The 15,382-nt window shown below is 45.5% G+C and overlaps 1 protein-coding gene across 6 annotated transcripts in view; it reads left to right on the top strand.

The window, feature by feature from the left end:
* The window catches only part of DAAM2 (dishevelled associated activator of morphogenesis 2), a 243,644-nt gene that overhangs the window by 47,735 nt on the left and 180,527 nt on the right, over positions 1–15,382 (top strand). The gene's annotated exons all lie outside the window — the stretch shown is intronic.

Below are 15,382 nucleotides of genomic sequence, written 5' to 3'. Positions count from 1 at the left end.
AAATATTTTGATATTTTGGCCTTTTGGAAAAGCCCTGATTCAGCCATTCTGACCAGTTGTGAAATGAAGCCAGGTGATGACATCCTAGCTATGAAATATGAGTTTTCCCTGTTAGCAGAGGGATTTTGTGATCTCCGTAGCTGTGTACAGTACATCTTGTGTATACGAATGAGTGACACAGCACAGTGCCTGCAGGAAACTCATTCTTTTGCAATGGGCCATATGGGTGTCTTTGCATTTTTATGATGCAGATAGGAAGATAAGGATTGTTGCTTGCACTGTCTTTCTTTATTTAAAGCGCTTTTTATTGCATTTTGTTCCAGCACGTAGCTCATGCATTGCAAAAGCATGTCTGAGATAAAGCAGAACTGAGAAACCCCATACCAACATTTGCAGTGGAATATTACAGGTCAGATGAGGTGGGTCCCAAAATAGGGAGGACGGTAATTAACTCTGACATTGTGAAATATAAATGGTTAACGAACATTCTCAATAAGTGGGGAATGGGAGATTAAAATATACTTGTTATGTCGGAAGGTGCTAAAGCAAATGTAACAAACCAGTGCACGGCCCCCTATCCCCAACCCACACACACATGCAAGCCTTAGGTTGTCAGCATCAATAGATCTCAGGACTTTAGCATCAAAAACATAAGCCTGTACTACCTGAGCTAAGGGAATAACTCAGTTAGCTGTGAGTAGGTAGTAGGCTGCTATCCATGCTGATCCAGCTACTGGAGGGAGACACTCACATATGCTAAAACTGTATTTCCGGCCGCGTGGTATAAGTATACTTTACTTCCGCATGAGAGAAGGGACTAAATGACCACTCTAGATCCCGTCCAGCCCCACATTTCTATGATTCTATATAATAGCCAAGCAATCCAGTAGGAAATGGGCCACTTCCATAGGTGGTCTGAGATTTTTGTCAACCCCACAGGAAATGTTTGGCGCTGCAGTGCTGTCTTGGAAGTGATAGTCTCGTTGGCTATATTGTTGCTCAAAGGGCAGGAAAGTGGATGCTGGTGCTCAGATGCCTTGGAGGGGGGTACAGTATAACAACCTGGATAGAATGGAGGGCATGAAAAAGTGGGTGCAAGCAGGGGCATGCCCCCCCCAATATTTGATGGGGGCACAGAGCTCCTCTGGCCCAATGACTCTGGCAGGGAGAGGGAGCTCCTCCAGCCCAGGGCCATAACAGGGTCACAGAATATACCCTCCCCCCAAAAGTAGTGGAATTTAAACTCCTGTGCACACCCCTACTTTTCACTGTAGTATATGGGACCCTCTTGTACCTTGCTTCTGAAGAGCTCTTTGAGTGAGTTGCCCTCCTCAAACCTGGCACCAGCATGTCTGTGGTTCACTTTGTTCTTGGCTCATTGCTTCACCTCTCCCAGTAAAGTCATCAGGTAGGAACTGTCACCTCATGTAATGGTGACTGGATACCAGTCTCCAATCATACTATGAAACCAGGGCTTTGGAGTGGAGCCTGGAGCTGGAGCGCGGAGCAGCAGAGTTGCAGGTTTTTGCCTGGAGCTGGAGCGGAGCTGGAGCACAGCTCCAAAGCCCTGTAAAACTGCCTGATTTTAACCCCATACAAATGTATGGGACCACCTCATTGCTGAGAGAGGAAAAACACTTGAGCTCACACAAGCATGTTAGTGCCAGGTTGTCAGGAAACTTCTGGGCACCACTGAGAGAAAAAACTGGATCAAAAGCATATGAAGCACAGTGGGGTTCTGGTAGATTTCAGTTAGGCTGGAAAGATGCTTGCATTTACCTTTCTGGGTGAGGGAAGAGAAAATGATTGTAAAGCAGACTGAATAAGGATTGAATGATTTCCGTTTCCCAGACTGCTCATCTCAGGAAGTAAAAGGAAAGCTTTTGGTTTGAGCAGTCAAGGGCAAAATCCTGGTCCTATTGAAATCAATGGGAATTTTGACATTAATAGAATGAAGATTTGGCCCCAAAAGGCAGCTTTGAACTAAATTCCTTGCTTATTTATAGCTTCAAGTGAATTGTAAGGTAAGGGGACCTGAGAAAAATAGTGTCATGCCATTGAAGACAGTCTGCTTGCTCCGGTGTAAATGAGCAGAGAACTGGGCCTAAGGGGTGTCTCACTTGTGGAAGGCTATTGTTTAGTTCTGTGGTAGCTAAGGTGTTTTCTTTTGGTGCGAGAGACAAGCCTGGGGTGGAAAGAGGAAAGGTCTAGTGCAAACAGGATTCCTGAGGTTGCCATGGTGCAGGGGAGGCCACCCTGGCTGTCTAGGTGGATTTGATCAGCTGCGGCTTAGTCATCTGACAATGATGAATGAACTGGGAGGCAACAATTGCTGAGGTATAGAGGAGCCTCCAGGGGAAACCTGTCTGCTTCAGAGCTGAGGTTATGTTATGGGTATGCCAAGGGCACGTGCCCTTGGAAAGCACCTAAGAGGAGTTTTTTGCTGCACTTGAATGAGAGGTTAGAGATGCATTTTCTTGTACACTTTGAGCATGTAACACACCAGGGTGGGGCAGCGGCACACTTTCAGTCGCAAGTGAATAGATCAGGGCCCAGTGTTTTATTACTTGGTAAAAACCTCTGGCCAGTATTATGCAGGAGGTCAGACTAGATGTTCATATAGTAGAGGGCAGAAGGGACCATTATGATCATGTTTTAAAATTACATGTTCCCTAGGTAGTTTAAAGGGACCTGCTGTCCCAAAGGGAGGAAGGATAGTCTTGTTACTAATACATTGGTCTTGAAGTCAGGAGATTGGTGTTCTATCCTGGGCTCTACACATCTAATCCTTTGAATGTGGGGTTTTGGATTTTTTGGTTAGTTCTAGTGCTGTCCCTTAGACAGGGTGGAAGCCATTCAATGCATTATGCACCTCCAAGATGCCAGATCTGGCATGTTACAGAATAGGATGCCTGTGAGGGACAGATGTCTATTGATGCCATCCAGCCATCATGTTATAGGTCTTCTGGAGGGTCCTTTTCATCTTGCTTTCATTGGGTCAAAGTCAAAGATGATTCTCACAAAGAAGTTGGTAGGCATTCGGAGATGACCATACTACCTTAGTGTTGGCTGGCTGACTGGCTGAGAGAGCAGGACCTGTGTAGTTAGAAAATGTATCTCTTCATTTGACTTGAATTTGTATCATTTGATGTTTTCACTCATTTTGAGATGCTGCATGTGAATGGTGTCAAGCTTCTTTTCAGTTTTGACAGCGAGGGGCCGTAGCTCAGAATATTGACCACCAAATCATTATATGTGGGCACATTGTTTCTTTGTTTTAGAGATGGGGAAATTCAGAGAGGAGGAAGATTCTCTTACATCGTGGCATGTGGCTGAATTCGTTAGTATTTGTAAAGTACTTTGAGATCTTTCTGTGGAAGGAGCCATAGAGCCCAGATCAGATCTAAAATCTGACTTACCTTAATTGTTTTGGCTTGCTGGGGAATGTCTTCTGGATTCCAAATGCTGAGAGAGAAGCATATGGTCTATCAGACGGAAGTCCGGACAAAAGATCAGTACTTTTGTGCAATACAGGGGTCACTAAATTCTCCCACCCCTATAAGAAACAGAATAGCTGAATCTCAATTTGTACCCTTTATGCAGAAATTCTTGGGTGCTATTGTTCTGCAGGAGGCCCAACTGGAGAATCCTAATAGTCCCTCCTGGTCTTAAAATACACAAAGGTAGTTTTTATAGTATGAGAGGCAACAAGGATTGCCCTGTAGAATGGAATGTATGTTGACATTGTAGTCACAAAGCAAGAAGTTCTTTATTAGGGTTAATTGGATTCTATGGGCAGAAATACCAACCAGACTGGTTCCAGGTTTCTTGACCAAATGTTTTGCACAATATGGATCAGCATGTGTCATGTTGCATTGCAATGATGATTAGATTAAGTCCCCAGCCTAGAAGAGAGCATGCCCCTGAAACTCACCTCTGGGGTGAGGATGGCAGGAAAGAATCAGCCACATAGGTAAGCGGCAGGACGTGAAGAGCTTGTGGTCTGGGAACCTATCCCAGCAGTACAAAGAGAAGCCATTTTGGTAAGACTGGTTGTGTCTTATCTGTACTCCAGTGTTAGATCTCTGGGGTGCAGGATGCTTGTCACGTGGGGATCATGATGTGACAAGCTTGTATGTTATCACAACATGTAACTGCACTGCCAAGCTGGTTTGCTGAACTTCATGCATGTCTAACCTCAGGTTAATTGAGTTTGCCCATTCCGTTACCTTAGTGCCATCCTGAGTTAATGGAACACAATCTTAGGTGCTCTAGCATTCAGGGAGTTGTAGGAAAGCATTACTATGGTAATGCGAACATAGTGATTTCCAAGGCAAGCTAATCCCTCATAACTCAGCAACTGCTGTAAATGAGAACACAGTGAGTGAAGGAGAGTATATTTAGGGTTGGAGTAGATCTGATACGCTATCCAGGCTTGTTGCCTAGCCATAGCAGATGCGCCTGCTCAGATTCACTATTATACTTTGTTATTAAGCTCCAATCAGGAACAAACAGTCACTGCTCCAGGGAGCCTTAAATGGGCAAAGTGACACAAGTGCACTTGGTGATGTAAAGGATAGCACTAAATGTGTATCCCTTTTTCGGGGGGTGCTTTCATTGAAAAGGATGTTAGCAGCATTTTACTGCTGAGTTAGTGTTAGTGAGTTTTGCACAAGTGAGTTTTCAGTGAGATTTGAGATTACCTCAATCTCTGCACAAGAGGACTGTCCCTGGGACACAGTCATCCCAACATACTCATCTAGTGGGGAGAGGTGGTAGAAAACTTGTCTGCTTTTCCATTTTATTTAGCAAACCTTTTCATTCAAACCGAACTGCAGTTGATTTCTAAGCCTGAGGGGTTGGAGTGTGGGAATCTTCTGCTAATCTCTTTTCCCAAAGGTCACAGATGGACACATACCACTACCAGTCCCCAACCCTCACATCGGTCCTGCAGCTCTCTAGCTGAGAAGCCAGGGCCAAATTAAGCATGGATATTCTCACTCTGGAATGTGCAGTAGGACAGAGCTTTGGTATGTGAACATACGCACTGCTGCCAGTGACGGAGCATTCTCTCTGCTCCCTCCTCGCTTTATCTGACAGGAGTGAGGTGGTTAGGCTGGGGCAGTGCTCAGTGATGGTGGAGTAAGGGGCTGTGGTTAAGCTTTCTATTGCCAAAGCTATGGCCATTCTCTCCATGACTGAGTGGCTGCTTTGTGCTCTCCTCATAGTTTTAGGTGGTCTGGAGAAATGGGCTGTTGGACTTGTCTCAAACCCATACTTTGAGACATCCAGCATCTGGATCATCAACACTTAAACATAGAGGATTTAAGGTGTGGCTAGAGAAACTGGAAACAGCAGCAGTTATCTAGGATCTTATCAGTTATCATAGCCATCACTTTTGATATGACATAAATATGCTTCTAGCTATGCCACCCTACTAGAATCACTAGCTGAGCGTTTGTGGGATGCTTTATATAGGATAGCTAGTGAGCTTAAAAAAACCCAACCTTTTGCACTTGCAAGTGTTAGAATAAAATACAGACAAGGGAGCCGAATGCTGCTCTCATCTACACCTATATAATCCCAATGGAGTCAAATGCAACTTTCATTTACACAAGATCCCACAGTATTTTTCACAAGCAGACGGGCCCTGCTGTGGTGTCTCAGGTACACTGAGGTTAATGGACAGGATTTGTTCCAAGTTCTATTTGTTCAGGCAATGCATGTACACCTGGTACACTAGATGTGCCTGTATCTACAGCTGTGGGTCATCACACCAATACAGCTCTTCAACCGGATGGCTGAGTGATTTTTTTTTTTTCTCTGCAAAATCTCTATCAGTGAAATGAGTTAAAGAATGTTAACAACGGAGGCCTATTGAATAGCTGTGAGAGACGCTGCATTCTCGCATGTGAGGAATAAACCAAGAGGCTTGCAGAGATGCAATCCATGTGCTCTGACAAAACAGGAGAATTATGTTATAGCCCTTGCTTTTCTGAATTAAGAGAGTCTAAGGGCAGGATTCACTTCTGAAATTCCAGATGCCTTATCTGCTCTTGTATGTTTTACATTCCTATGGTGTCTTTCATCCTGATGGTGCTAAAAGCACTGCACAAAGGAGATTTTAATAAAAATCTTTTGGTCTACCGTTGATCTGCAGCTACCTATGGGGTAGAAAGTCGGAGGTGTTTGAAAGCATACAGACACACTACACAGTTGTTTTGGATAGAAAGATGGAGTATCCAGTTGAAATGGCAGGAGGAATTTTGGTACAGCAGAATGTGCCCATGCCATAATTTGGCCAGAACAGGCGGTGGGTCTTTTGCAACAGACAAGTTCTTGGCTCGCAATCAGTTCAAATCTAGCCAAGTTTGGCACTGATCAAAGGTCATTATGGTTTGATGGCTGGTCAGTGGTCTGTGTAAAATGAGTTTGGTGGGTCTCAATCCAGTTCTCATTGGACAAATGGCAGCATCACAAAAACACCCATCATACTTAATCTCAGCAGAGTCTGAGCATTGGACGGTCCGGGATTGTGCCATGGCAAAAGGGCTAAGGCCCCCTGGTGTGAGTGTGTGTGAAAGGTGACATAACTTGCACTCCTGTTGGTCACAAGGGATCTCTTCCTGTGGGTATACAGAGGATTTCTGTCTCCAGGGTTGTCAGTATGGCCAGCACTAACTCCATTTAGATGAAATGCACAACACGAAAGTGGGTCAAAACCTGGCTTGTTGTGATGCTGAGTCCTACCTGGGCAATGCTACCACTGCAGCTCTTGCTGGCGTCTGACATGCTCCTCAAAGTAGCTGACTTGGGAATCTATTTAGAAAGAGGTCTTGCCAGCCCATTGCCTCCTTTTCTGTGTGACGCACAGGTCCCGATTTATAACGGCAATAATGAACTCCAGGGCATGCTCCGTTGTACTGTAATCTCGCTTCTCAGGCTGCCAACAGCACAAAGCCAGAATGTGTGATTCTAGCACAATGATACATGCTGTTTGTTCCTCGCTGCTCCCTTCCTCTACAGCTCGCATGGTGCAGATGAAGGAAGGCGCCAGGGGAGAGAGGAACGGCTCTTTTGAGTTACTATGCTACTCAATATACAATGTACCACTGTTATTTCAATGAACAGTGTAACTTATTCACAGGCCCTTGAAGGCTTGGGAGTTTTGGGGTGGGTATCCTCTGCAAAGCTCAGTCTGGGTATGGTAACTTGAGTTCTCAGTTTCCTGACAGCAAGTCTCAGGCCTGAATGCTGCTGCTGTCCCTTTGAGTTGGCTAAATTTGCTAAAGTATCGGGTGGGAGGTATATTAGTGCTGGGACCCCTTTTAACAAGTGCGTGTGTTAGAGAGACAGAGGCCTTGTTATCAGTGGTGGTCATTCTGAGGTGGAACTGCTCAGGTATGTAATTCATTTCAGCTCTAATTGTTGGGACTTCCACTGAAATTGGCCTCACTCTCCTCTTTAGCCAGCCCCCACATATCTTCTGAGGCCCTGCATCATGGTGATCTTTTTTGTGGCCAAGGAGAGTGTGGACATGTCTCCCCTGACAACTTGTCAGCAGTGCTCAGTGTGTCTGTTGGATCACAGTTCCAGTTCTTGCCCTCCCCCCCCCCACCCCCGCAACTGGGAAGCTCAAGACCTGACCTCAGATCATCCAGGTGACAGCACAGTGTGGAGCCACCAGGCTGGCCACCTTGCCCTGCTGAGTGAATCTGAGGTAAGAGATTAACTAATCTGAGTCCCTTTTCTCCTTGGGAAAGTGTCTGAAGGCGGGGCTATTCCCTAGTGGTTCTGCTATTAGGAGTCAGGAGAATTATGTTCTCTTCTTGGTTGTGCTGCTGACTTGCTGTTTGAACTTGGACAACTCACTTAATTGCTCTGTGTCACTTTCTTTAAATTAGGGTTACCATACGTCCGGATTTTCCCAAACATGTCCAGCTTTTTGGGCCTCAAATTCCCGTCTGGGGGGAAATCCCCAAAAGCCGGACATGTCCGGGAAAATAGTGAGGGAGGGCCCGGTGGTGCTCGGCCGGGACCGCTGGGGCTGGGGCCGGCGCGGTGCTCGGCAGGGGCTGGGCCGGGGGTGCGGGTGCTCGACCGGGGGCCGGCGCCCCAGGGCCCGAGCTGAGCCGGGCAGGAGACAGCGGGGCCAGAGCCTCTTGGCCTGGGCTGGCCGGCCGCCGGAGGGAGCTGCTCGGCCACGGGGGCCGGACTGGGCCGCGCCACACCCAGCCCCAGCTTACCTGCTGCCTCCCTGTTTCAGGCTTCCCACGAACATTTGATTCGCGGGAAGCAGGGGAGGGGGAGGAGCAGGAGGCGGAGCGTTCAGGGGAAGGGGTGGAGTTGGGGCGGGGCCAGGGCCCCATGGAGTGTCCTTTTTAAAAATTAAAATATGGTAATCCTATTTAAATGGATCGAACAATGCTGATTGTTGTTTGACTGAGCATTTGCCATCTGCTCAGCCATAGAGGCAGACAGGTCCTTTGGGGAGGGCTTACATCCTAAAATCTCTACACTGTGGTCATAGAAGCCAAGATTTGTAGTATCCCTGTTTGCAACATATGCATGAATGTGCACATACAATATGTGCAATCACAATAACTGAGTGTGTAAAGGACCAGTCTCTGGTGATTTGCAGTGCAGCTAGCCCTAGTTGTACATACTATCCTAGTAATAGTGAATACAAACGATGCACCTGAATACTTCTAAAAATCCAACTGCCCCAGATAGTCCAGAAGATAGGTAGTCTCAAAAGATAATCTACCTTTCAGTGGTGTTTTTGGACCTTTGTGATCCGTGAAGGACAAATGTTTCAAGGCTAGTTTTGTTTTTCCTTCCATATAATAATACTAATGGAAAAAAAATCAAGTCCCTAACTTGCTGTTTTGATACCACCTTACTGGGAATTGTGAATGCAGGCAGCACAAAATACTCTCCTGGCATCTGCGCTGCAGTTATATTGAGTGGCTCCAAACAGAGGGGAATGTGTTTCTGTGGTAGTTTTCTCCAAAGAGAGAATTCTGCTGAAATGTCTTTTCTTTGGTGGCTGCAGAAAAGAAGCCTGTGTTTGAGGCCCCAGTTCTGTGCATCTGTTGGATCGGTTTAGGCCAGTTTTCCCCCCTTCTTTCCATTAGCAAACTAGATATAAAACAGAAGCCATTGGATAAATAGGAAAAATGTATAGCAGAGGAAGCCCTTGTGATTAGGGAGCTGTTAACCAGTTATTTCATGTCCGGCTTTCAGTGTATTTATAAAAATGATGCTATTCAGTGACACTTTGAATTACTATAAATGGCATCTGCTCTGTTGCTGCTGCTCTCACAGAAGTGAACTTGCTCTTTATTTTTAACATAGGCCCATTATGGCTCCCCCCTTTCCCCCCCGTTAACGTGGTATTTTTGAAAGTTTCTTTAGAGAAACAGGTACAGCATGGGCAGTGGCTGAGCCAGCTTCCCCACACCCTATCCTGCTAATGTGCTTCAGCCCCATCCTGAAGGGGTGAGAGGGGCAGTTCAATCTCTGGCCTTTCCGGTGCGACCACTGACTGCGATGTTGATTAGTGCCAGCTGTGAGGTTTGATGATGTGATGTGGCTGCTTGTCCGCTAGAATCAGGACTGAGACCCAGCAAACTCATTTTTATTGATCTCCAACAGCTGTCCTGTTACAACATGCATTTATACAGCCCCTGTCTAGATACTGCAGGAGCACACATGGTTTAGATCAAGAATAAATAACATCTTCCCAAACAGAGGGAGCAAAGACACCACCATCTCCTCCCCACTCCTGTGCTTGCTAAATTTAAAGGAAGAGATGAAGAAAATCCAGCCCATGGGCAAAATGCCAGGGATTCCAGAGCCTGAAGTTAGTGGAAAGCCTTGGACAAAAAGTTGAATCTTGTATTGTCTAAATGGGGCCAGGCTTAAGCCTGCATGTGTTTCCGTAGGCAAGAGAGCACCCTACATGGGCTCTGCTGAGCTCTCTTTACTGTTTGGGGGAAGAAAGCCAAAGCGTTCTGAATATCTAGAGAGCATGGTAAGACAGGGGCAGTCTCGGAGGTAAGAGGGATCTACGCCATTTAAGAAAAGAGCTAGGCTTTGTGGATAGGCAGCCTGTGTAAAGTGTGGCACACAGACCTTGTGTGTTCCTCTTTGTCTGCCCCACTTGGAAGTGATGAGTAGCATTCCACACTAGCTAAAGGTTCAGATGGCCTTCAAGGTTAATCCCAGGTAGTGTGTGTGTTTCAGTGAACTAGATACCAAACTGATGGGCACCTTAGATATCCATGCCTTTGTCATCTCAAAACTGAATGACTATAGTGAAGCGATTCTCAAACTATGGGTCAGGACCCCAAAGTGGGTCACAACCCTGTTTTAATTGGGTTGCCGGGGCTGACTTAGACTTGCTGGGGCCAGAGGCTGAAGCCAAAGCCCAAGTCCCACTGTTTGAGGCTGAAGCCCTTTGGCTTTGCCCCTTCCCCTCCTCCCAGGGTGGCAGGGATTGGGCGGGCTCAGGCTTCAGTTCCCCATCCTAGGGTCATGTAGTAATTTTTGTTTTCAGAAGGGGGTCATAGTACAATGAGGTTTGAGAACCCCTGCTGCAGTGACATGTAGCAATGACTTGAAATCAACACCAACCTAGGCTGTAATCTAGAGATGAATGTCTCAATATTCCATTCCAAATGCAAGGGGTCATGCAGTCCCCTCTGTGCCTGCTGATCTCCCGATGTGTCACGCTGCACATGTTCCTATATTTAAAGTCCCCTCCACCTGAGATGAAAACTACAGTAGGACATTCTGATTTCCCGTTTTACTCAACACCATCATGGACTAACATGTGCACTCTAACCTGCAAAATCTCAGTTGTCCTCCCAAAGGAACTGGCCCTACTTCTATGATGAGATCACTTACATCTAGACTGTACCAAACACTAGACAGCACATTGTAAGGAACAATGCTGTATTGGCCACAGGGAGATGGACTACATTAGCTGGTGGACCTTTTCCATTTCTAGCTTCCATGATTCTGAGACCCCCAGTGTGTTCTGGAACATGTCACGTTGGGAGTGTTTAGTTTATTCTTGGTAGCCTTCCAGTTTGTGTCTCAAGAGGATCCTTCATAATATTTATATTTGTCTAACTAGAATGAAGAAACTAATTGCTGTGTGTAAAGCATTGGGTAAATGTATAGCACAAAGTACTGAGTTTTTAATCATAATAACATGGTTGAACATTGCTAATAGGCCCTTTACTAGCCTGCAAATTTTATAACCTACTTAGCTCTCTTGGCAGAGATTTAGTAGCAGATGCTGTAGTGGGGGTCTCTCTATTACTCAGACATTGTTGTTTTAACAAAATATTCTACAGTATATTTGCTAGTGCATTATGAAGTCATGAATATCTCCTTTTTAATCTCAGCTATACCTTACCTCCAGTGTGGCTGAGAGCAGAATTTAGCCGTCAAGTAGTGTGGACCAGTTGGGAAAATTGCTTTGCTTGTCCATGCCTCCATTTCCTCATCTGTAAAATGGGGAGACTGGTACAGAAACCACCTGTATAAATTGCTTTGAGATTATAATTTCCAAAAGAAACCATCAATTTTGCACGGCAGTATCCTTGCTCCCTCGTCATCTTTGTTGCTTACTTGCTAACTCACTCTATTTGGTAACTTTGCAACAGGTCCTGCAGTCATGGGTGGGAATTAGCAAGGTTCAACTGTAGAGATCCTTCCACTGCGTTAATTCTCTCACATGGACTGACTAACCAGCAGGCACCTCCTGGTGTCCTTGTGAGGTAATGCTCAAACACAAGGAAGGGGAAGGTGCTGAGGAAGGAAGATAAAATAAAAATGAAGACTGTATTTTGTTCAGCATCCTGCATCAAGCCCAGCATGGCTGTATTTGAATCCCGCTGATGGAATGTCCTGACATCATGTTTATTTCCACCACAGTCCTGAAATGTAAACAGGACATCTTTGGATGCTAATCCAAGGGACAGGAAATGACTGGGAATCCTGAACTCTTGGGCCATTGGTAAGACACAAGGAAGTGAATTTGAAGGGAGGACTGGCACAAAACCCTCTGCAAGTTTGCAGATGACACTAAACTGGGAGGAGTGGCAGATACGCTGAAGGGTAGGGATAGAATACAGAGGGACCTAGACAAATTAGAGGATTGGGCCAAAAGAAATCTGAGCTTCAACAAGGACAAGTGCAGAGTCCTGCACTTAGGAAGGAAGAATCCCATGCACTGCTACAGACTAGGGACCAAACGGCTAGGCAGCAGTTCTGCAGAAAAGGACCTAGGGGTTACAGTGGACGAGAAGCTGTATAAAGAGTCTATAGTGTGCCCTTGTTGCCAAGAAGGCTAATGGCATTTTGGGCTGTATAAGTAGGGGCATTGCCAGCAGATCGAGGAACGTGATTCCCCTCTATTCGGCATTGGTGAGGCCTCATATGGAGTACTGTGTCCAGTTTTGGGCCCCACGCTACAAGGAGGATGTGGAAAAATTGGAAAGAGTCCAGCAGAGGGCAACAAAAATGATTAGGGGGCTGGAGCACATGACTTATGAGGAGAGGCTGAGGGAACTGGGATTGTTTAGTCTGTAGAAGAGAAGAAGGAGGGGGGGATTTGATAGCTGCTTTCAACTACCTGAAAGGGGGTTCCAAAGAGGATGGATCTAGACTGTTCTCAGTGGTACCAGATGACAGAACAAGGAGTAATGGTCTCAAGTTGCATGGGGGAGGTTTAGGTTGGATATTAGAGAACTCTTTCACTAGGAGGGTGGTGAAGCACTGGAATGGGTTACCTAGGGAGGTGGTGGAATCTTCTTTCTTAGGTTTTTAAGGTCAGGCTTGACAAAGCCCTGGCTGGGATGATTTAGTTGGGGATAGGTCCTGCTTTGAGCAGGGGATTGGACTAAATGACCTCCTGAGGTCCCTTCCAACCCTGATATTCTATGAAAATCCTGTGGTGTGCTGGAGTGTGGATGGAGATGTCTGTGGGTATGCAGGATATCTGAGGTGTGTGCAGCAGGCAGAGCAATGGTCTAGGGCAATTGCATCTGGCCAGGTGCACCTCCATAAACAGAGAAATCCTGCATATGAGTAGAAATCCTGCTTTGTGGAAATAGTGTTGGAATGCTCTAAATTCAGTTTATGGGAGGTAAATGGAGAGAGCATTTATAAGAATAAATATAACTTCATGAATTTATACAGAATCAATAGCATCTCTTTTCATTATAGGGCCTATGTTTCCCTATAGGTGCTGCAGAGGGGAGCAATGTTGGTGATGCTACACACCACTTTCATGCACAAGTGCTCAGGCCAGTCCTGATAGGCCGGGACATGTGGCTGGCTGGAGGTAGCACAGCCAAGGATCAACTGGTCTAGATGACCTGCTGCACTAGAAAATCCACCCTGCTCTCAGGAGAGAGCCCCAGATAACATCATGCTCTTCCTTGTTAACTTCCAGTCAACAGCTTCTACTACCTCAACGGGAGAGTAGCGGCAGCATGGAGCATCAGTGGTAGGATGGCTCTGAGCTGGGAAAAGGAGACTGCAGGAATACAAAGGAGATGGCACTCAGTACAGAGCATGAGATTCATGTTGTTGGAGACAGGACTCCACGTGGGCTCTGCCTGGTTAGAAAACTTTGGTTCTTCAGAGTGCCAGCTGCTAATCCTTCCTCTGTAGTATCCCTTCTCGTAGAGAAGAGAGGACTGTGTTGTAATGAATATAAAGGGGATCCTTTATTAAGAATGCTAGTTCACCCGGGTCTCTAGCTCCCAGACTGACTGGCTGCTCCCTCATGTCACCACATAATGTCTTCTAAGTACTGCTTTGGACCTTAGTTATGGAAGGGACTGTATGCTGCATACAGAGAGTGAGTTAAATTTTCTGTGCCCTTAATCTTGCCTGTTTAATACTAACTTGCCCTCCTTCTGTGGATTATGTGCACAGAAAGGGATGACCTGACTCTGTGTGTATTGCTGATTTTTTTAAATAAAAATCCAATACTAGCTGTTTCTGGTTTCCTGTGTTAGCACATGGTCAATATGCACTGGATTGTGCCTCTCTGCAGTGCTGCATGGGTTGGGTTTCCATCCATATCTGAAATTGGAAATTAATTACTTAGAATTATTTATTAAAGGTGAAACTGGCCCAGTTTCTTGTTATCTGCCAAGCCCTGAGGGCTGAGTTGCATTCTTTATATTGCTTCAGGTGTTAGTGATTTCATCAATGCAAGAAAGGCAAAGTTCCAGATTCCTCCTCTCTTGGCAGCTAAGAGAGAAGTGACTTTTAAATAATTTTGAAAACAAAATATTGTTTAAGGTACCAAATTGGAATGGGAACTTGTTGGACAGGCTTAAATGACAATTAAATTAAGCTACTTGGTTCGCACTTACATTTTAAAAGTTGGGTAAGATAAATATTGAAGGCTTTGATCCTGTGATTGAATCAACTATTGCTGACCTCTGCACCTGTGTGCAGTACCACTGAAGTTACAGAGGAACGGGGCTTATGCTAGCAGATGCAACTGCAGGATCAAAGCATAGGAATATAATTTATTTGGAATTTCTCCCAAGCCCTAAAAATCTTCAAGAGGAAAGTGATACATGGGAAGGCTGGAGCTTCACTTACACTTAGGTTTTCATGTGGGTTTTGCTTACATCTAACTCCAGGGGTGTTCTTTAGATGGGTTTTCTGCTCCATAGGGTACTTGAGGCTACGGCACAAGATTGCAAGTCAGAAGATACGAGTACTATCTTGGGCTCTGCCACTGACATGGTATATGGCCTTGAGTAAGGCACTTAGGCTCTGTGCCTGTTAAATGGGGGATAATATTTTTGTACCTCACAGGTTTGTTGTGAATCATAGTTCATTGCTTTGTTGAGTTTGATTCAGATCTTTGGATAGAAGGTGCTATCCAAGTGCAAAGTGTTATAACACACAAACTAGCAGTCTCCAGTATAGGTCAGTGAAGCTGAGGGTTAGAGTTAACATTTTCACTGTCCAATTCTCTATACTGCTGGGCAAGACTCGAGCTCAATTTATTTGGCTTTAACAAAGAGAAGGTTAAGGGGTGACTTATCAGTCTGTAAGTACCCACGTGGAGAACAGACATTTGATGGTAGAGGGCTCTTCAATCTACACACAGGTATAACAAGATCCAGTGTCAGTGACTGGAAGCTGAAGCTTGACAAATTCAGACTGGAAATAAGGCCTATGTTTTTAACATTGAAGGTGTATATCCATGTCTTTTCATACCAGCATTCCATCCAGTGTGAATTAGCAGAGAATGCTTTGGCTGATTGCTTAGGTAGAAGAGCACTCAACACCCATGGAAGAGGGTTACTTCTCTTGTCTACATTGGCGTTTCTCT

The sequence above is a fragment of the Malaclemys terrapin genome, chromosome 3, assembly GCF_027887155.1.
Source record: "Malaclemys terrapin pileata isolate rMalTer1 chromosome 3, rMalTer1.hap1, whole genome shotgun sequence".
In the NCBI taxonomy this organism is placed as follows: Eukaryota; Metazoa; Chordata; order Testudines; family Emydidae; genus Malaclemys; species Malaclemys terrapin.
Note: the sequence above shows the minus strand (reverse complement) of the source record. Positions and strands in the feature narration are given on the sequence as shown.